Source organism: Scyliorhinus canicula, chromosome 13 (assembly GCF_902713615.1).
Source record: "Scyliorhinus canicula chromosome 13, sScyCan1.1, whole genome shotgun sequence".
NCBI classification, from domain to species: domain Eukaryota; kingdom Metazoa; phylum Chordata; class Chondrichthyes; order Carcharhiniformes; family Scyliorhinidae; genus Scyliorhinus; species Scyliorhinus canicula.
In genome coordinates, this window is record NC_052158.1 from 105936509 (window position 1) to 105959896 (window position 23388).

Below are 23388 nucleotides of genomic sequence, written 5' to 3' on the forward strand. Positions count from 1 at the left end.
TGAAGAATCAGTTGTATTGTCCTGTATCAGAAACAATTCAATTGTATGAAGCGTACACTAATTCAAAAGTGTAGTACTAAAATATTTACATTCTAAAGCCCTTTTGTTGCACAAATAACGTGAGAACTTAAAAGTATCCATAACTGAATTACTAACTTAAAAATGAATGGGAAAAAAGTGTTCAAAAGCTGACATTCTCGGTTCATGTCATTTTGAAAGTTGTTATAAAAAAGTTTCTAGTTTCAGAAAAGAATAACTGCTTGGCGTGGTAACTATTACTGGATTTTGCTTGTAGTTTTTAAAAACCTCTCAGATGTGGTTTGGGGAGCAGTAGTTATGAAGTTGCGGAAAAAGATGTTTGTAACTGGTTAAAGTTAGGAATACTTTATACAGCTATTGTTTTAGTTAAGTGTATTTCCAATTCACTTTGTTTATTTCATTGTTTACTACATATTTATTTTAAAACACCACAAAAACATCTGGGGACATTAGTCTCTGGGTTGCAAATTGTTCCTCACATTTTCTCAAATTACAAAATACAATTTAGGGCAGGTGTTTCAAGTTTCCCTTCTGGTATTTGGAATGTCTTGGTATTTACCATTAACCGTGCTCTTAACAGTGAGTGAAATGTTGCAGTCTCTCCTGCTGGCAGAATCTTCTAGTCCCGCCGAGAGCAGTGGAATTTTTAATGGTGCACTGTATTTTCAAGCCCAAGTCCCGCTCTGTCCGTGGCGGGCTGTAAAGTTTTGCCCTGTATTTTCTCCTTTTAAAAGGAGAAAAGTTCAATTGTTTTGCGTTTCCAACCTCTTAATGTGATGAACGATGAAAATGGTGCAAGGCAGAATGTCCAACTATGCATGGTGGCCATGTGCTACATTTCTGATTTACAGCAATAATTTTGTGCCTATTTAATGTTGCAGGAGTAATGGCAATTAGCCTAAATGATTTTGGAGTGATGCACAAAATTACAAGCATACAGCTTGGGGCATCTTACTGATCTGATTCTGAAGTGCACTAAAGTGGTCATGTCGGTTCAGTAGGCCAACTCACACCGACCTTAGTTTGTTCTCTGTACAATCTAATTGGGGCATAAAAATGACCAAACAGTATATTAGACTGCATGAATATTTTAAAAATTGTGTGGTAAACTTTTAATGCTGATAGAGAGACAAAAATTTCCACCTGCCCTTTTCGAAGCAATAATGAGTCTGTTTAGGAACAGAGTTCTGTAAATACATCCAACTGTGAAGCTAGTAGTGGCTTACCTTCATCTGACCTTCAGTGAGGTGTGGTTGCAGAGTAATTCTGTCCAACATATTTCCACACTTAACAAGAAGAAATGCAAGATTGAAAGCTGCAGTATGGCTGGAGCTTAAAAGTTGAGATAACTAAATGTAATCTTCAGAAATTCTTTTGACTAATGAACAGATTTTGCGGAACACAATGCATGAATGCATTCTCATTACTAAATATTCACATGGTGATGTGTATTGTAATGTTTTACATTAAAAATACTTCACTAATCTTCGTTATAGTACTTCTTTGAGGGGTTTATTAAAGCAAGTACAGTACATGATTATTTTTGTATGAATTATATTCTATTAAAACTTGAAAAAATTAAATGTATAGAAATTCATAAAAATGAGCTATCATTATGTGAAATGTGAATGCTTACAATTTTTATTTGTTTGATTGAATTTTTTAAATCTATGGAGAATACTTAATTATTCAAGCTATTACTTCAGCTGAAAATATTAGGAACGTAGGGACAGGAGTGGGCCATTCAGCCTCTCAAGCCTGTTCTGCCATTCCTTGAGATCATGGTTGATCTAAGAAACCCTCCCAAATGTGGAAAATTTCCCCGACCTGGGGAGATACCTCTCATCTAAGGCTTACATTGAAATGGAGATCCAATCCACGAGCAGCACCTTCCAATGCTTCCAAGATGAGAGTCTTCGATGACTGCGACATCCGTGTTAGTACAAGATTCTCGTGTATATGGCAGTCATCCTCCCAACTCTTTTATACAGCTCAGAAATTTGGACTATGTACAAAGCCACCTCGAGGCCCTGGAGAGGTACCATTAACGCTGTCTGAAATGGATTCTCAACATCAGCTTATCAATTGGGAGGACAGTCATACTAACATCAGTGTCCTTGAAGGAGGCAAGAGCAGCAGCATCAAAGCTATGATCATCCAAACCCAACTCAGCTGGGCACACTTAGGATGGCAGAGACCCAACTGCTAAATGCTCCCAAATAAGAGGAAGCTAAAGGAAACTCTTCAAAGACACCCTGAAGGCTTACCTCACAAAAAGGAAACATAGACATCAATGCCTGAGAGACCCTTGCTAGAAAGAAACTGCCTGGAAGACCCTCTTGATTGAAGGGACACAATTCTTCAAGAACACCAGACGGCAAGTGGAGGTCTGGAAAAGGATCCTGAGAAAGGAATACCAGATATCTTGAGCCCAAGGACCAATCCCTTCTCCCGGAAACACTGGCCAAGCGTGTAGTCGGAGATGCGGATCTAGGATCGGGCTCAACAGCCACAGAAGGACCTACAGAACACATGACAAGTACCACAGAGTTTCTAAAGTGGAAAATCCTACTTGTTAACTTGTTACAAAGAAGAAGAAGATTGATCTGAGACCTAAGTCCATGTACCCGCTTTGTCCCATATTCCTTAACCTTGGCTAACAAAAACAATCTCAGTTTTAAAATTACCAGTTGATCTCTCACCAATGCCATGTACGGAGGAGAGTTTCAAACTTCTTTCCCACTTTGGTAAAAAAGTGTGGTTTCATAATTTCCAAGTCATTTATGTACTTTCTGCTAAGGCCAATATATTCTTGCAAAGGTGTGGGGTGGAATTCTCCACTTGAGAGACTTAAGTGCTGATGCCGGATTGAATCCCAAGTATACTACGTGGACGAAAGCGGTGCCGGTCTTGGAGCGATTCAGGTCACGTTAATGGGCTAGCATCGGTGCCACTTAGAACTCGCGCAATTCCAATGCATGTTGACCCTTGTGCTGGAGCACAACATCCTGTTGGTGGGTCGGCTGGGGCCAGAAGGTACCTCCGGGAGGGGGGGGGGGGGGGGGGGGGGGGGCATGGCATGGCGGTGCACCATGCGACCCATGGCACTAAGTTCCCATGCGCAGTCACATGGCTGCCTTTCAGGTTGCAGTAATGCCAGTCCATGCCCAGCCACCCTGACTCCACAGGCCCACTTCCTAGCTGCCCCCCGCTCCCACCCCACAATTGTTAGGATACCATAGCGATGTTGGACACACTTTCCCCTCCATATCTTCCACGGTCATGACGCCTGTTTTCCGATTTTAAATACCACAAGTGAACCCCTCCATTGGTAATTCCTCCTGGCAGAGGCAGAGCATCACGGAAGGCCCGTAAAATGCCGGATCAGCTGGTTAATATGCCAACGGCGTTTACTGTACCATTTGCATGTCCGCACCAGCATACGGCGTAGAACGCTTTCATGCTGTGGTCGAGGGACTGGCATTCCGTTTGGCGCCCGGCTACCGCAAATTCACTACCCGATCATATTTCATGATTCTGGCGGTGCTGGACGGAGAATCCAACCTCTGGTGCCCAGAACTGCTTGCAGTACCCGAGGTGTGGCCTACTGTTTTGAATGTGGTAATATCTGTGGTACTTTGTCCGTGAGAATCTTTTCTTAGATCCTCCCAGAATCCCAATTCATGTAAAAAAAAATTGTGTTGCTTTTTCACACCTATTTATAAATGGAAAGAAAAATGTAAATGATCTCTGTCACATCTTCAAAAAGTCCAATTAACTGCTAGCCAATTAGTATTAACTTGGGACTCTCAAAGATTTGACAATAAAGACTTAAAAGAAAGGCAAAGCTATAGTATTCATAAACATTGACAAATATGGATTAGTTGAGTAAGAACAACTTTGCATGGTAAATTGGAATCCAAGATGTTCAACAATTCATCTGCTGAAGACCACTGTAATGCATGTATGAATTGTGCCTCCTGCTACACACATGTTCCCCGCCAGCCAACGTAACATTGTTCTTTTCCTCTGTTTATATAAAATGTTTTATAACCACAAAGCTTTCAGATGCAAAACATAAAGTTCTTCACTATTATCAAGTCTCCTATAATTAGTTGAATTTTTGGTTTCATGACTAACAACAGGTTACCCTGCAGCAAATGGTCATGGCTTTCAGCCCCAGTTCAGGATTTGAGCCCATAATCTACACCAGCATTTCAGTGCCACACAGTTAGAACATAGAACATAGAACGATACAGCGCAGTACAGGCCCTTCGGCCCTCGATGTTGCACCGACATGGAATAAAAAACTAAAGGCCATCTAACCTACACTATGCCCTTATCATCCATATGCTTATCCAATAAACTTTTAAATGCCCTCAATGTTGGCGAGTTCACTACTGTTGCAGGTAGGGCATTCCACGGCCTCACCACTCTTTGCGTAAAAAACCCACCTCTGACTTCTGTCCTATATCTATTACCCCTCAATTTAAGGCTATGTCCCCTCGTGCTAGCCACCCCCATCCGCGGGAGAAGGCTCTCGCTGTCCACCCTATCTAACCCTCTGATCATTTTGTATGCCTCTATTAAGTCACCTCTTAACCTTCTTCTCTCTAACGAAAACAACCTCAAGTCCATCAGCCTTTCCTCATAAGATTTTCCCTCCATACCAGGCAACATCCTGGTAAATCTCCTCTGCACCCGTTCCAAAGCTTCCACGTCCTTCCTATAATGAGGCGACCAGAACTGTATGCAATACTCCAAATGCGGCCGTACTAGAGTTTTGTACAACTGCAACATGACCTCATGGCTCCGGAACTCAATCCCTCTACCAATAAAGGCCAACACACCATAGGCCTTCTTCACAACCCTATCAACCTGGGTGGCAACTTTCAGGGATCTATGTACATGGACACCGAGATCCCTCTGCTCATCCACACTACCAAGAATTTTACCATTAGCCAAATATTCCGCATTCCTGTTATTCTTTCCAAAGTGAATCACCTCACACTTCTCCACATTAAACTCCATTTGCCACCTCTCAGCCCAGCTCTGCAGCTTATCTATGTCCCTCTGTAACCTGCAACATCCTTCCGCACTGTCTACAACTCCACCGACTTTAGTGTCGTCTGCAAATTTACTCACCCATCCTTCTGCACCCTCCTCTAGGTCATTTATAAAAATGACAAACAGCAACGGCCCCAGAACAGATCCTTGTGGTACACCACTCGTAACTGAACTCCATTCTGAACATTTCCCATCAACTACCACTCTCTGTCTTCTTTCAACTAGCCAGTTTCTGATCCACATCTCTAAATCGCCCTCAATCCCCAGCCTCCGTATTTTCTGCAATAGACGACCGTGGGGAACCTTATCAAACGCTTTACTGAAATCCATATACACCACATCAACTGCTCTACCCTCGTCTACCTGTTCAGTCACCTTCTCAAAGAACTCGATAAGGTTTGTGAGGCATGACCTACCATTCACAAAACCATGCTGACTATCCCTAATCATATTATTCCTATCTAGATGATTATAAATCGTATCTTTTATAATCCTCTCCAAGACTTTACCCACCACAGATGTTAGGCTCACCGGCCTATAGTTACCGGGGTTATCTCTACTCCCCTTCTTGAACAAAGGGACCACATTTGCTATCCTCCAGTCCTCTGGCACTATTCCTGTAGCCAATGATGACCTAAAAATCAAAGCCAAAGGCTCAGCAATCTCTTCCCTGGCTTCCCAGAGAATCCTAGGATAAATCCCATCCGGCCCCGGGGACTTATCTATTTTCACCTTGTCCAGAATTGCCAACACTTCTTCCCTACGCACCTCAATGCCATCTATTCTAATAGCCTGGGTCTCAGCATTCTCCTCCACAATATTATCTTTTTCTTGAGTGAATACTGAGGAAAAGTATTCATTTAGTATCTCGCTTATCTCCTCAGCCTCCACACACAACTTCCCACCACTGTCCTTGACTGGCCCTACTCTTACCCTAGTCATTCTTTTATTCCTGACATGCCTATAGAAAGCTTTTGGGTTTTCCTTGATCCTACCTGCCAAAGACTTCTCATGTCCCCTCCTTGTTCGTCTCAGCTCTCTCTTTAGATCCTTCCTCGCTTCCTTGTAACTATCAAGCGCCCCAACTGAAACTTCATGCCTCATCTTCACATCGGCCGCCTCCTTCCTCTTAACAAGAGATTCCACTTCTTTGGTAAACCACGGTTCCCTCGCTCGACCCCTTCCTCCCTGCCTGACTGGTACGTACTTATCAAGAACATGCAATAGCTGTTCCTTGAACAAGCTCCACATATCCAGTGTGCCCAACCCTTGCAGCCTACTTCTCCAACCAACACATCCTAAGTCATGTCTAATGGCATCATAATTGCCCTTCCCCCAGCTATAACTCTTGCCCTGCGGGGTATACTTATCCCTTTCCATCACTAACGTAAAGGTCACCGAATTGTGGTCACTGTTTCCAAAGTGCTCACCTACCTCCAGATCTAACACCTGGCCTGGTTCATTACCCAAAACCAAATCCAATGTGGCCTCGCCTCTTGTTGGCCTGTCAACATATTGTGTCAGGAAACCCTCCTGCACACATTGTACAAAGAACGACCCATCTAATGTACTCGAACTATATCTTTTCCAGTCAATATTTGGAAAGTTAAAGTCTCCCATAACAACTACCCTGTTACTTTCGCTCTTTTCCAGAATCATCTTCGCCATCCTTTCCTCTACATCCCTAGAACTATTAGGTGGCCTATAGAAAACTCCCAACAGGGTGACCTCTCCTTTCCTGTTTCTAACCACAGCCCATACTACCTCAGAAGAAGAGTCCCCATCTAGCATCCTTTCCGCCACCGTAATACTGTCCTTGACTAGCAGCGCCACACCTCCCCCTCTTTTGCCCCCTTCTCTGAGCTTACTAAAACACCTAAACCCCAGAACCTGCAACAACCATTCCTGTCCCTGCTCTATCCATGTCTCTGAAATGGCCACAACGTTGCATTGTCCTTTGGTTGAGATGTTAAATACAGAATCCTGTTTGCCTGTTCAAATAGTTATCCATGACATTGAGCAAACATGTTCTCCCTGAATGTACTTGTCAACACCACCAAAAAGCTGTTTATCTGGTCAGTTTACCCATTTTTTTTGTGGTTTGTGTGAAATTTGGTTGTGGGAGAAAGACAAATTGTAAGTCTTGGTTGTCACCATGGTGTTCTTTGGGAGCATTGGTCACAGATTATTTTGCCAATAGTGTAATTATCCTTACTCATTATGAAGTGAGAATAACAGAAAATATATTTTTCAAAATGGAATTTTACCTCGCGTTGTTTCAGAAGGAAGAAATACAAAAGAAAGTTTGTCATTCATTTTGAGTAAACCAACAAAAAATACTTCTGCCTTATTAAACTAAGCTAGTTAGCACTAACTCAGAGCACTCTCACCTCCTGAGCTAGAAAGTTGCATAAAACCAAATTCTGGAAACTGGCGTATGCTTTGTTGACGTATTGAGGGAGGGAGTGCTTCACTGTTGGAGGTACTGTCTTTTGACTGAGACATTATAGTACAGCCCATGTGTACTCTCAGATGCAAATGATCCAATGGTGTTATTCGCAGAGGAACATGGTATCCTGTTGGTATCTTGTCCAAAATATATTACCCTTCTAACAGCACCAAAAACAGATGATCTTGTCATTTATTTAATTGCTTTTTGTGGGATCTTGCTGTGCACAAGTTGACTATTCCATTTATCTATATTACAGTGATGACTACACAGTAATTCATTGACTTGAAGCACTTTGGGAGATCCTAAGAATGTGAACAACGCAATATAAATGTAAGTTATTTTTAATTTATTAAAGGGATATAGTTAAAAGAGACGCTACACTTGTGTTGGAGGGCTGTTGTGCAATACGAACACAAGTTAAAACACTGACAATCTGCTGATGGGTAGCACTTATGAAAATGAGCTATTAGGAATTTTCCTACCCGCAATCATGGGTTATTGTAAGTCTAATGCATTTTGCATGACTTTAATTTGAACTTAGCTGAGCCTGTCAGTATTTCTGGAGATGGCTGGTGTGTTGGATAAGTACTGGACAGGCTGCAACTTGGAACCCACATTGACACAGTAAGGAGAGGGCATGCTGTGTGCTTCTGCAGGCTGTAAAGGACAGCGGCTGGACAAACTCTGAAAAGGTTTGCTGGTTACAGCAGTGACTGACAATCCAATGGTACAACACTGTTACAGTATGTAATTTTAATAAAAACCTATCTGAGGTCACAGGAAGTTGATGTTTACTCCTTTTCGGAAGGGACAACCTCGCAGTGTCATGGGCATTCTGTTAGCCAGGGCATCTGGCCAGCATTCAGCCCATCAGGTGATACGGTTGAGATTATTACATTACTACCCTGTCACTTATGTTCACCTTAAATGATCCTGCCTGCCTCAGGCAAAAGCTTCCCGCCCATGCTGAGATTCCTGGAAATGTGTGTCAACCGGCAAATAGAAACTGCAGCAAAACTGGGGCATTGTTCAGAAGCAAATTGACTCCATGGTGTCCATTCCCTGGTGGGTTAATATCAATTTTAAATGTACTAATTAAGATAACTGGTTCATAAATGCTGGAATCAGGCGTATGGTGTATCCATGAATTCTGATTTTAGTTGCCGTCAGAAGTGGCATTTAGCATTTAGAAAATGTGACACTGAAGATCAAGTTAATTCTTGCAACTCAAAGTTTTATTTTTTTCAAAGAACATAAATGTGCACACTTTGCATGTCTATGCAAGCAAAATAATTGCTATGACCTGGAAATTCCGTGAAGCGGCAATCACCATCGGATTGCTGCTCCGCTTGAACTTTTCCACCGGGCTTAACATTTCTTGCTGGTCTCCCGGGCCTAGCTTCTCCAGAAATGCAGAGGGCAGCATCCATTGAAGTACTTCATTGCAGTGCTGTAGCGTCAGGCAGAATACAAGACGCACCCGCTGTTTACTGCACGAGCTATCGTATGGTAAGTTTAAATATCCAGTGTGAATGTTTGTGAGTGGGTGAGTGGATAAATGAGTGAATGGGTAAAGTGGCAGGATCGGTAGATAGGTGAGGTAATGGGTAAGTGGATAGGGTGGCAGGTGGTTAGCCTGACCGGCGGGTGGGTCAGATGGCAGGTGGGTAGGTGGGCAGAGTTGTGGGGGGTTGTCAGGGGTTGAGGTGGGAGGGGAATTCAGTGAGAGTTCTTAAATGTTCAGTTCCCCAAGAGTTAAGCTAAGATTTTTCTGTCTGATATTTTCAGGGTAACTTGTCAGTTAAGTCCGTGGAACTGGCCAAAGTCTCTGACACTGACTCAGAGATGGAGATGTTTTGGGGGGTCGGGAGCAGGGGAATTGTCCATCAGGAGTTCAAACTTCGCAGGCAATTCCCTCACATGTCAGTGCAATGATCCGGAGACTGGAAGTCTGGGCCTATGTTTTTCAAATAACACAGTATTGCGCACCAGAATTCACGGCATCTCTTTTGTTTTTTAGAAAAGCTCTCTTAAGGTACCAACACAAGTATTTTGTTGTGCTATAATTTTCTATTAACTTGACCAAAATTCTTAAAGTGATTCAGTCCAATTTTTGCCTTACTATTCAACGAATCACAAAGAGCCTGAAGGAGATACTCCATAAATTCACCTGCTATCTGTGTGTTAGTTGAAGGTTGGTCTAACTCTGTTAATGCAAGATCAAGCTCATTTATATCTGTGGTCGGATCTATTTAGTGGCGTTCACCTCTTGCTGATCAAGTTGCTTGTGAAAGGTTATCCTGGAATATCTTTCAACAAAAGTCCTGACCAAGATCAAAAACAAAGCGAGTTTTATTTATTAATGAAAACGTTAATCTTCAGGGGCGATATGCTTATAGTGTGAAATAGCTATTTTGTTATTTACCTCAGGTATAGACTGTTTTTGTTAGTGCTTATAGAAGAATTGGGTTCCAATAATTTGTGAACAGAGACCAAGAACAGTGGATGGTTATTAACTCCTACCTATCACGTCTCTCCCCATGCACCGTAAAAACTTGCACTTCTGACGCATAACTCCTTCTGTAACCCCATCATCCCAACATCCACATTATCACCTGGTCTACATATTCTCCATTTAAATTGGGACAACCGGTAGTAGAGGTATAACAATGTAGGAGAATAGTCACAAAGTATAGGCTACTTACACATCCAAACAATGTGATGTTGGGTAATTTGGACATTCTGAATTCTCCCTCACTGTACCCAAACAGGCGCCAGAGTGTGGTGACTAGGGTATTTTCACAGTAACTTCATTTAAAAAAAATAAATTTAAAGTTTAAATTTTAAGGGGCAATTTAGTATGGCCAATCACCTAACCTGCACATCTTTGGGCTGTGGAGGTGAAACCCATGCAGACGTGGGGAGAATGTGCAAACTCCACACAGGCAGTGACCCAGGATCGAACCCAGGTCCTCAGTGCTGTAGGCAGCAGTGCTAACCACTGCGCCACCATGCAGCCCCCACAGTAACTTCATTGCAATGTTAATGTAAGCCTACTTGTGACAATAACACAGATTATTATTATAACTGTTTGCAATGTGCAAAATATTGATTAGACTGTTACAGCTGGCCCATTGCTCATCACGTCTCCTCCACCCCCTCCCGCCTTAAAATAAAGTCCATTCGTAGACTAGTCCATCACATAGTCCTTGAAACCTTAGATTTGGTTAGCTCATACTACCTGAGATTGTACCAGTTGAATATGCTTGTGATTCCCTTGCTTTGGTGGCATCAGGTGCCCTTGCGGTGTACCCAGAGGCTATTTAGCTTGCTGTATTGACCTCTTGAAGGACAACCATTTCCATTTGTGTGACAGGCCTGGATTGTAGGCTGTATACATGCAGTACAGTGGCGGTTGATGATAGTGTTTAAGCTAACTGCAGTAGCTGACACCAGTTCCCTACATACTGAGCACCATCTGAGGAAGCCATGTAGCTATTTGGCTGTGGGGTATGACCGTGTACACCGCCAATTTGTTGTGGCCACGTGTGGTTTGGTTCCTGACCAAATGACCAGGTGTGGCCAGGTTTGACAACGTATGCAAGCATTTTGGTCGTAATACCTCATTCCCCTTGGTCGCCCCTTCATTTTAAAAAATTAAAAAAAAAAAAAATTTAGATTACCCAATTATTTTTTCCAATTAAGGGGCAATTTAGCGTGTCCAATCCACCTACTCTGCACATTTTTGGGTTGTGGGGGCGAAACCCACGCAGACACGGGGAGAATGTGCAAACTCCACACGGACAGTGACCCAGAGCCGGGATCGAACCTGGGACCTCAGCGCCGTGAGGCGGTTCTGCTAACCACTAGGCCACCGTGCTGCCCTGGTCGCCCCTTCATAAGGGAACCACAGTAGATATGTCACTCATTTTCAACAGACATGAATGGGCCAATGTGGCAAAGCCCCTGTACCATTCTCCCAACTCCTGATATCATGTCGAAATATTACGTCCCAATAACTGATGATCAGGGATGAAGAACACTGGATGTTTATGAACAGTAGCTGAGGAACTCTTACATGCTGTGACCCTGCCCTTGCTCCGGGAGAACTCCCGCCACTGACCTGTGCCCCTTTTGTACCTGCATCATCCCAAGTCAAAGAGATCACCTGGTCTGCAGTGCTAATCTCTTAATTCTATTTCATATGATTTGGACCTAATGTAATTAGTAATACCAATTTTTATTTTACCTGCCACTATTATTAAACAGCTTCTTCAATGTGTCAAGGTGACCAATTGCTTTCACTTAGCCAGTCATGCTTTGTAACTAACTGCCGAAAGTTCAAGGTAGAGCTAACTAGTCTGTCGTGTCTTGTTTGTTCCCTTTTGTCTCGTTACATGCTTTAGGTGCTGGGATTGGAAATGTTTGGTTGAGGCAAAAGATCAGCCATGATTGCATTGAATGCAGGGTGGAGCAGACTCAAGGGTACATTGGGTCTACTCCTGCTTCGACTTCTCATATTCTTATGTTTATTTGTTCAACAAAGACCAGCAAGGCCTTTTTCATCTAATAGCTGTTAGGGGTTTGTGTGCTTACAATTATGCTGAAATTCTGTCTGGTCCCTGCCTGTGATTATGTGGACTTGTCATTGGCAGGTTTGATATTCAAACTGGTGATGAAATTGAAAGAATTAGGTGAAGTTTGTAATTGCTCTTCTCTTGATTGAGAGCGCCACAGGAAAGTTACTTGGTTGACCAATTCCTCTAGGATGAAACTCAAAATCCCATTTACCATGTCAGAACAGTATGAATTAGGAATTAACATTAAATGCAAGAATTGGTATAATTTAAGAAATATTTCAGGATTCTAAATGTTCGATGTTCAGACTTGAGTAATAAAAAATATGATCTACCTTTCGGATAGGACGCATTCTGTCTCAGTAATGCCAAAAGTATCCACTTTAAACATTAGGTCAGAGTTATGCATTGCTCTGGTGGGCATTCGCTTGACCGGACGTGCCTCTAAAAGATGTCGGTTCTGCGTCCCAACATCATTGCACAGGCAACCAGCCCATTGAGTAGTCAATTGATTGTAATTTCATGTGGCCTATCTGTTTTTATGGTTAGCAGGTGGGCTGATTGGCTAGTTAGCCATTACATTTTAGTGTCACCTTGATCCAGGGCAGGCTGCACTACCTGGGCTGAAATAAAATTAACAAACGTGTTCGGGGACTGAGATATGTTTTAATGTGCTGCCAAGGCATAACCTTTCCATCGCAATTTATATTTTTTACCGAACTGCAGCTCTCTGAGGCATCTCCGCAGTGGCTGTTCCCCTGAGGGACCCATTAAAATTGCCAGCCCGCACCCTCCTTGTCCTCTGCGCCAGCCCTCTTCCCACTCTCCCGGGCACCGCACAGCCTTTTCCAGGCGTGTTTGACGCCGGCCAGCCAACATGAAATTTGCACTCTGGGGGCCCATCTATAGACAATAGAACATTACAGCGAAGTACATGCCCTTCGGCCATCGATGTTGCGCCGACATGTGAAACCAATCTAAAGCCCATCTACACTATTTCATTATCATCCATATGTTTATCCAATGACCACTTAAATGCCCTTAATGTTGGTGAATCCACTACTGTTGCAGGCAGGGCATTCCACGCCCTTACTACTCTCTCAGTAAAGAACCTACCTCTGACATCTGTCCTATATCTATCTCCCCTCAATTTAATGCTATGTCCCCTCGTGTTAGCTATCACCATCTGCGGAAAAAGGCTCTCACTGTCCCACCTTATCTAATCCTCTGATCATCTTGTCCAGAAGAGTGTGCGGCACCCATTTCCAGTCTCACAGACTGCCTGTGTCTGGAGGATGAAGAATTCAGGTCTTAGTGATGCTTTTAACTTCACCTGTATCTGACCGGAAAATTCTATGCCATGTAGTTATGTGAGATCTTACAATTAATTTTGGACAAATGTTTTATAAAAAAATTGCATTCATCTTACTTAAATGTATGTAATGATGTGATAATTTTTGGAATAGATTTCTCTGGATGCAAATTTTGAAACAATGAGGCCATATGCCTGAGAGAACATTGGTTTTGTGGTGTTAACGGGATATTTAGTTGTTTCCTACCAGCTGGCTGCTTGCCATGAGCAACTTGATCACAAGGATGGTAGACAAATGCAACCACCTGGAAGTGGCATGTTAAAAAAACTCCACCCTTGAGCTGTGTCTTTGGCCTAGATTTTACAAAATTAATACACTGGAAGTTGAGAGATCTTTCCAACTAATCACTGTGAGGTACGTCGCAGAAATAGAGAAGTGTCTCATTCAGGCCTACGTGGAAATCCTCAATATATCATTGATAGTGTCAGTGTCTCATCAGTTTAGATTTAAAATCTCCTGCTTGAAATACCACATGCTGTTGTGAACAGTAGGGAGATAGATCACATGATCACCTTCTCAATAAAACCAATATTCTTTTGCAGGAATTGAGCCAGTCATTGGCCTATTTATCTTGCGGAATAGAATCTCATAAATCATAGAATCATAGAATTAACAGTGCAGAAGGAGGCCACTCGGCCCATCGAGTCCGCACCGGCTCCTGGAAAGAGCACCCTACCCAAGCCCACACCTCCACCCCATCCCCACAACCAGCAACCCCACCCAACACTAAGGGCAATTTAGCATGGCCAATCCACCTAACCTGCACATCTTTGGACTGTGGGAGGAAACCGGAGCACCCGGAGGAAACCCACGCACACACTGGGAGAACGTGCAGACTCTGCACAGACAGTGACCCAACCGGGAATCGAACCTGGGACCCTGGAGCTGTGAAGCAATTGTGTTAACCACTATGCTACTGTGCTGCCCAATGTTCACGTGGTTTTATTTCCTCTAATTCAGATAGTTGTGTATAAAAGCAAAACAATGGGGAGAATTGTAACTCAATTTATTGATGGAATCAAAAGCTACTTTTTTAGCTTGCTGGAACTGACCATCGTTTGACCCAAACTGAAGGTCCTAATGATGGAAACTCACAGAGATATTGCAGGTAAAGTGCCACTTGTCTGATTCCAGTCAGGGAAAACTCTCAACATCTGGAAAAGACTTTTAACTTCAAAGTTTGCAGTGTTATACAAAGGTTTGTCTTTTGATGTCAGTGTAATATTTTTTTAAAACCCTTTTAGGATTTTAAAATGTTGCAACTCTGTTGACTCTTGAATATTGTTGTGTCGAGATCAATTGCCGAGCAGTTTTCACAGCTTGTCACTATTTTTTTGTGGGAATACATTTTTTTTGTGGGATGCGGGATACTTAAAAGTGCTGAGATTTATGAATGATACGTTAAGTCTTGCCTTCACCTGCATGTTTAGTCTGTGGCCTGAAATTATTCTCCATACTCTTGTGTCTGATTCAGTTTGAACTCTGAATTTGTGGTTCCTCTAAAAGTTCACAAATGTATTCCATTAACTAAACATTGGGTAAGTAAGGTTTCTAAATCAATGTGTTGTATTTTATAATTGGCCATGATGCCAAATCTCTCATTCTCTCTAAAATTGCTGACAAATATAATTTGCTCTGAGCAATTATAAAGTTTTATTATTTTTTTTATGTGCTGCTCTGTGTTTAGAGTTTGCTGTGTATTTTGTGAATTTATGAGTATCCTAATTGAAGGTGGGCTATCTGGTTAATCAGTTGATAGGCTGTGTCTGATTTGTCCAAGTACGGTTTGCTTGGGATACTTTCATTCAGTAGTTAGGATTGTGACCACTTGATTATGTGTAACTGGTAATGATTTGAATTGCTCAGCCATTTATGCAGCCTCAGCAGATGTCCATGCCAAGTCACTTGTTTTTGTTTTCTAAGCCGAGAAAATAGATTTGAGCTTATAAAAAGCACTCTTTATACATATGGCAGACGTCTGAGATATTTTTCACCAGCAAACTGATTGATAAAATACCCTCATTCTACACTATTCTCTTTTGCTTGGGAGAAGGAAACAGCGTGGTATAATTCACGAACATCAGAAAAGAATGGAAAATGTCATTATCGTTTTCACTCTTTTTTAATAAGAATGTAGTGAAATTAAAAATATCTTTATAAAGAACTTAGTAATAGTTTCACTACACAAAGGAAATCTTCCCCACTTGTATGTGAGAGTTAGGATGGAGTCATTCCTTGTAATATCCTCTATTTATATTGTTTGCCAACCTGAGTAAATCGTGCTGATTGTTGTTGAAGTTTGTAAGTCTACAAACTGCGTTTGAGCGAATACCTTTCAACGCTTATAATGCAGTAATACACAATTATCTTTTTAGTCCAATCTGCTATTTTGATTTGCTAACTTGAATTATTGAATTTTGGCCCCATACTCTGGAATGGTCTGCTTTATTGATCCTTGGTCTGCTTCCTTGCTACTTTCTCCTGTCCCTCAAAACGCTACTCAAAGCCAATTTCTTGTTAATTCTCCCGGTGGTTTGATCAGTAGTTTTAGAGGTGAAGCCTTCTGCTTTTCTTCTGCCTCAAGATTTGTATTGTACTTTGTGATTCAACATGTTAAATATTTGTTTTTTGACTGTAAGGTTGCCTGTGAATACAACAAAGATGGTATGCAGCTTACAAAATAATTCAGCAATACAAAATGTTTTCTGTCTTGCTATAAGAAAAATCTTTCATATTTGGTGTATTGGTAAGGTTGCAGCTTGTATTGCTAACAGTCGTTAAATTGCAGATGCCATGGTTATGATATGTCAATATGTGAAGAGCTGAAAAGAACGTTCAGAATGACTGATAATCGAGTCAATACTACGAATAATGGGTGGGGTGAGGGGGGGGGGGGGGGGGGGGGGGAACAAGATTGAAAAACTGCTCCTGTATGAATGTTTTCACATTTTTCATTCTCACATGGACGTATCTCAACATTTTTCTCCCCTTAATCTCTCGATTCCCAAAGAGCCTCATTACAGAGCTACAACTGAAGGAACCAATTAATGCTGGCAGTTAGGTATTGGTTTTGCTGCACCAGAGACTAGCTGCTGACCCACTGGAGCATGACAAACAGCACTGTGGGTTGCAGATATCCAAAGCTCACAGTGAAAGGGCTATGGTGATAGTTGTGTTTTCTTTTGCAAATCCAATCCACTTCGTATCATGCATTAGTATGCAAAATGTATATGAGAGCCGATTGTCTCAAACCGGCAAGCCTTCATTAGTATTCAAACAATGCAATTAATTTTTTATATTACTACATTTTGTCAATTGGATCCGTGTTCTGTTCAGCTGTCATTCTGCTGTTGTTGATTTCAGCAAAAAATTGTCGTTCTCTTTGAAATGCAGTGACTGGAAAAAGACTATCTTCCTGCCTTTTATAGTTCCCTGGATGTTACGAGAACTAGGCTTGCTGTCTTAAGCAAAAACAGCTGAAGCCCAAGAGGGGCTAAGTGAGAAGGGGGATGGGGGCATTTGGTTTGAGGCAATATATGCTATGAAAACTTTGTCATGTCTTCTGTATGTGGGAACCAGAAAATCAAGGAAATGTTGCCTTTGAAGCTCCATGATGGTGTACGTTGTTAAACTTGTGATGGCTTCTAGTTGGCGAATGAGACCGTATACTATGAATATAAATGGGGAAATGCTTTCCCTTTCACAGGGGGTAATTTTATTTTTTTAAAAGCTTGATAAATCTGGACTTTCTTTGGAAAGTTGCTTGTTAAATTTTGGAATTTTTGACCATATTTTATTGGATGGATTTTAAAAAGTGTTGCATTTAAATGTTCTGAGAATATAATGCTCTAAAACATCAAGCTTAAAAAAATGATGTGAAAGCAAGGTGGTTAAAATACAAATGATCAAGGCCAGCCAAATGTTCCAAATTCAAAAAACAACAAACAATTGCCAGACGATTTTTGTAACTTGTGTCCACCCTGGAACCTGAGATGTAACCTTCTTTTATTAGAACTACTAAACAAGCAAAGGATTCTGTTCCCAAATGTGCAGCATGGGCCAATACATGAACAAATTTGAGATAATTTGTGTTAATTCAAATACTTTGCTGTTCTACTGAGAGAGCTCTCAGATTAACACTCAGTTTAATTTGCTATAGTTGTCATATACATTTCATATCAGAATTTAGTCAATATATATTACATTTCCCTCGGCATACATAGTATATCAATCTAAATTTAAGGCAATTTTGATTGTTAATGTTATTTCTTTCTATTGTATGTTATATATCTGTTCAGTAGAGTTAGCTTTCGATAGCTACTTTTACCTCAGACTATTTATCCAACTTGAAAAAAAATCTACACGAAGGGCAATTCTCTCTAGGGTTGTGAATCTGAAATTAGTTGATAATCTCTTGATTTGCCCTGAATTCCAAACTGCCTGACAACTCTCCCTATAGACAACCCTTTCATGTTCTCCCACCCCCCCCCCCCCCCCCCCCCCCCCCCAAACCCTTTCATCAGGAATTTTGTTTGCTGTTCTCTGCCTATCAGAATCCCCACAAACCTTCTGGAAACCTTTATGTTGGACAACCTTCAAATGGGAATAGGGGTCACAGGGCGTGACTACTCTGCTTGTATTAATGTGATGTGGGCAGCTTGCCAATTCAGTGCTTCCCGCTCATCACCATGTTATTAGCATAGAGCCTGTTGTTGAGTGACTGCATACCTCGGAAGCGGGTTCAATATCATGAGAGGATGGTATGGATTAAATCCAGCCTACACCTCTGAAAGAAGCAGGTGATTGAAGTCCTTGTACAAGTCATCTGACATGAAAAAAGTCTGAATAATGTCAAAACATGAGTAAGATTGTGCTGCACTGGAGGCCTTCATGGAGCAGGGGGAAGTGCAGTAACTGCAGAGGGCCAGGAGACTCTCCAAACAAATACTCGGAAGGCATGGGGATCAAATAACTATGGCAATTAATGCCAACAGTCAGGCCCCAAGGACCAGAATGTTCTGCTGAAAAGGTTTGTTGACAATCACATGTGTGGTCAATTCATTCATCTTTAAATGCCATATCCTACCACTAACCATGTTGGTATTCTTCTATTTAGGTAAGACTACGGACTTGGGGCAAGCCATATCTGTCAACTGCTAGCCTCACACATTGCTCAGTACACCACACCCGTATCATTAATCTAAAATCTCTTTCAGGATTCAGACATAACACTCATAACTGCACCCACCACCCCTTCACACATTTAGCACTGCTGCAAGCCTCACAGCCATATCTCATTGCTTGTTACATACTGCCAGACATTCAACCATGTCACCTACATCACCCAAACAGTTTGCATCACATTCACTGACACAATTCCTTCATTCATCCAGGAAAAGGTTGTGCACAATCAGAGGCAGCAGGTGTAAACCACTGGGGGGGGGGGGGGGGGGGGGGGGGAAGAGAGATTTGCACACTTGCCTGTCCTAACCTCCTGGAGGAGATGAAGCTAATCATTATTGGAGCCAGCATTACTGAAGCCATGGCCAACATTTTGCCTGAAATTTAAAGATAATATCATATCCGCTTATCCTCCTCCTCGCATCTTACTTGTCCCTTGTCCCACAATCTCTCCTGATTTTACAAGTGCAGATGGTCTAAACATGCACATTGTTAAGAGCATGGCTGAGGGTAAATGCTGAGCTGTTCAAATCCTAGCAGGGAAACTTGAAACAACTGCCACTATATTTCTGTTTGCAGATTGTATAGTATGTGGAGAGGTTTTGAAGCACAGACATTATGTCCCTGACTACTTGTAATGATTTTGTACAAAAGTAAATGTTAATTAAGAAATAGGAAATAAATCAATAACATTGAATTATGCTTAAGTATGACAATGGCTTCACAGTACCAATACTCAAACAGTTCTAAACCATTTTAATTTAACTATCTACAGAGCTAATCTTTCCTATCTGTCCAGCAACACCTTTTTGATTTTAAGATCTATAAAAGTCATGTAACTTTTGCTACATAGTGCCTTTAGTTCTCCCTTGATGTTAACAGAGTTGGCTTTTCAAATCCAGCTTCGTTCACACTGCTTGCTTGGAGTTTAACCAGCACTTCTTGTTGTCTGCTGAGATATAAAGAGGCTATTCTCATATGTTTCAGCATCTCCTTAAATATATTCTTTCCATTTGAACTCTCCATTGTCTCACTCGGTCTCTTTAGAACTGCTCTCCCCAGAATTAATTGACTTAATCTCTTTCCTTCAGCTTTTAGAATTTATAACAGTAAATTCACTTTATCCATACTTTAGCTTTCACATCTTGCATATCTTCTCCTTTGAATCAAACAATCCATTCAAATTTTTTCCTATTCTGTGACCAGCCTTACAAAATTAACTTGAGTAAGCATTTGTTTGGAAGTATTGCTCGGCTTCTTACCGTATCAAATTCACAGATTCACACAGTACCTCTGTCTCTTGCCTTAATTACAGCTTGCATGCCCCAACAGTTTAAAAACGTGACCAAAATACGAACAACAGAAAAATATTACAATTTCTTGGGTTTTCCTGACACACTTTCTTGACCACCTCTTGCTTCCTTCACTGCTGCTCTGATGAGTTTAGCCTCATGTATTCTTCCTTTTCTTGAAGTGTAGTCACTGTTGTAATGTAGGAACAGCAGCCAATATGTGCTCGCAAGCCCCCACAAATAGCAATACGATAATGACTAGATAATCTGCTTTTTGTGGTATTAATTGAGCAAACAAACATACAAAACAGGAGCAGAAGTAGGCCAATCAGCCCCTCGAGCTTGCTTTCAATAAGATCAAGCCGGTTCTGTTTGTGTTTTTATTTCCACATTTCTTTCTACCCCAATAACCTTTAATTCCGTTGCCGAACAAGAATCTATCTACCTTCTGCCTTAAATATTTTCATTGATCCCCCCTCCACTGCCTTCTGAGGCAGTGTGCTCCAAAGTTCCATAACCCTCTGAGAGAAAAAGATTCTCCTCATCTCTGTTCTGTCCTAAATGGGCAACCTCTAATTTTAAAACAGTTCCCCCTAGTGCGGGACTCACCTAAAAGACAAAAAACCCTTGTAAAGTCGACCTTGTCAAAGCATTCAGGATCTTGTATGTTTCTATGAAGTCAGCCCTCACTCTTCTAAATGCCAATAGAAACAAGCCCAGCCTGTCCAACCATTCCTCTTCAGACAGACCCACTCAGATATAAATCCAGTCAACCTCCTTTGAACCTTATTTACATCCTTCCTTAAGAAGGAGACAAAACTGCACACAGTATTCGAGGTCTGGTCTCACCAATGCCCTATATATAGGGGCAGTACAATGGTTAGCATTGTTGCTTCACAGCACCAGGTTCCCAGGTTCAATTCCCAGCTTGGGTCACTGTCTCTGCGGAGTCTGCACGTTCTCTTCGTGTCTGCGTGGGTTTCCTCTGGGTGCTCTGGTTTCATCCCACTAGTCCCGAATGACGTGCTGTTCGCTAATTTGGAGATTCTTAATTGTCCCTCCGTGTACCTGAACAGGTGCAGGAATGTGGCGACTAGGGGCTTTTCAAAGTAACTTCATTGCGGTGTTATTGTTAGTCTACTTGTGACAATAAAGATTATCAATTATTATTATTATTATTACATGTCTGACGCATAGCATCCTTACTTTTATTTTTTTGATCCCTCTGCACCTCTGAATTCTGCAGTTGTTCTGTTTTTTTTTACATTTAGAGTGCCCAATTACTTTTTTCCCTCCCCAATTTTAGGACAATTTAGTGTGGCCAATCCACCTAACCTGCACATCTTTGGGTTGTGGGTGTGAAACCCACATAGACATGGGCAAAATGTGCAAACTCCAGATGGACAGTGACCCAGGGCCGGGATTTGAACCCGGGTCCTAAGCACCACAGTCCCAGTGCTAACCACTGTGTCACATGCCGTCCTTTGTGTTCTCAGTTTTAAGTAATACTCTGCTTCTTTATTCTTACTGCTAAAGTGAATAAATTCACATATTCTCACAATGTACTCCATCTGGTTTAGCTCACTGGGGCTGGTTTAGCTCACTGGACTAAATCGCTGGCTTTTAAAGCAGACCAAGCAGGCCAGCAGCACGGTTCGATTCCCGTACCAGCCTCCCCAGACAGGCGCCGGAATGTGGCGACTAGGGGATTTTCACAGTAACTTCATTGAAGTCTACTCGTGACAATAAGCGATTTTCATTTCATTTTCATTCATTTCATTTTTTCATTTCATCTGCTAGAATTTTGTCTGTTCACTCAAATTATCTTTATTGGTCTGCAACCTCCTGATGTTCTCTTCACAACATACTTTCCAACCTGTCATTGTGTCTTCTGAAAATGTAACTATTATGCATTTTCTCCCCTCATCCAAGTCATTGATATATGTTGAGCCCCCAGAACCAACCCATGCGGGACTGCACTCACCACATCTTGTCAGTCGGAAAAAGATCCATTTCTGCATACTCTGTTTTTCGCCAACCAGCCACCCAATCTTCTAACCGTGCTAATGTGTTCTCCCCTACACCATGACCCATCATTTTCTGGAGTAACCTTTGATGACGCACCTGATCAAATGCCTCTGGATATCAAAATACAGTATATCTGGGGCTTCCCGCGCATGTTACTCCTTCAATTAATTCCAATAAATGGATGAAACATGATTTTCCCAATTACCCTGAGTTTTTCTAAGTGCCTAGCTATGGGATGGGATATACTCGCTGGTGGGAAATTCCAGTCCCACGCCGGAACACGGGTTTCCTGCTGACGAGGGGTATAGTCAATGGGAAATTCCGTTGACAATGGCGGGACCAGAAAATCCTGCCGGCGGGCTGCCTCCACTGCCGAAAAACACGTGACAGGGTGGTTGGAAAATCCACCCCATGATCTCCTTAACGGTCAATTCTAATACCTTCCAACGGCAGAAGTCAAGCGAATTGGCCTTCCTACTTGAATAGCGAGGATTATATTTGCTACTTTCCAGACTTATGGAACTGATGGTGAATTTTGGAAAATTTACACCAACACTTCCACTAGCTCATTAACCACCTAAGGCCCTAGGATGAAATGCATCAGGATTTGGATAAATGTCAGCTAGTCACTCCTTCAGTGTGCTCCGTCCCACTTCCCTAGTGATTCACCAAGTTCCTCTCTCCCGTCCACCCCTAATTCAAGGCTATTACTGGAATGTTTTTTGTATCTTCTTCAGTAAAGAGAGAAGCAAAATATTTGTTCAGTTTATTCGGCATTTTCTTAATACTGTACCGACTATTAACTCTCCAATATCACTCTAGGGAGGACCAACACTCACTTTATTTACTATGTTCCTTTTTAGATATGTATAGAAGTTCTTGCTATACATTTTAAATTTCTAGTTAACTTCTCATACTTAAATTTTTTCCCCTTGATTAACCCTTTAATCGTTCCCCGCTGTTCCTCATATATTCTGACCAATCATCTGACCTGCAAGTCACCTTTTGTACAATTATATGCTTATTCCTTCGGTTTGATGCATTCATTAACTTCTTTAGTTAACCACGGGTGGTTGGACTTCCCTTCAGAATTTTTCTTTATAGTAGGAATATACTTGTTCTTAGTATTCTGAAATATCCTCACAAATGTCTGCCACTGCTTCTCTTATGATCTATCCTCACGCTCTGGATGCCGATCACTCTCTGTCACTTCATGAGAATAATGCCATGGGATCTTTTACATCCACCTGCGCAGGCAGATGGGGCCTCGGTTTAACATCTCATCTGAGACACTGGAGCGTGACAGTGCAGTGCTCCATCAGTACTGCACTGAGTGTCAGCCTTCTTTTATATGTGAACGTCCTAGATTTGGGACTTTG

The 23388-nt window shown here is 41.8% G+C and overlaps 1 protein-coding gene across 5 annotated transcripts in view; it reads left to right on the plus strand.

The window, feature by feature from the left end:
• LOC119975416 (inactive N-acetylated-alpha-linked acidic dipeptidase-like protein 2) overlaps positions 1-23388 on the plus strand; it is a 1151524-nt gene that overhangs the window by 149638 nt on the left and 978498 nt on the right. For all 5 annotated transcript variants that reach the window (XM_038815043.1, XM_038815042.1, XM_038815041.1 and 2 more), the window contains one exon: positions 7815-7888. The gene's annotated coding sequence lies outside the window, so the exon portion shown is untranslated. The remainder of the gene's footprint in view (positions 1-7814; positions 7889-23388) is intronic.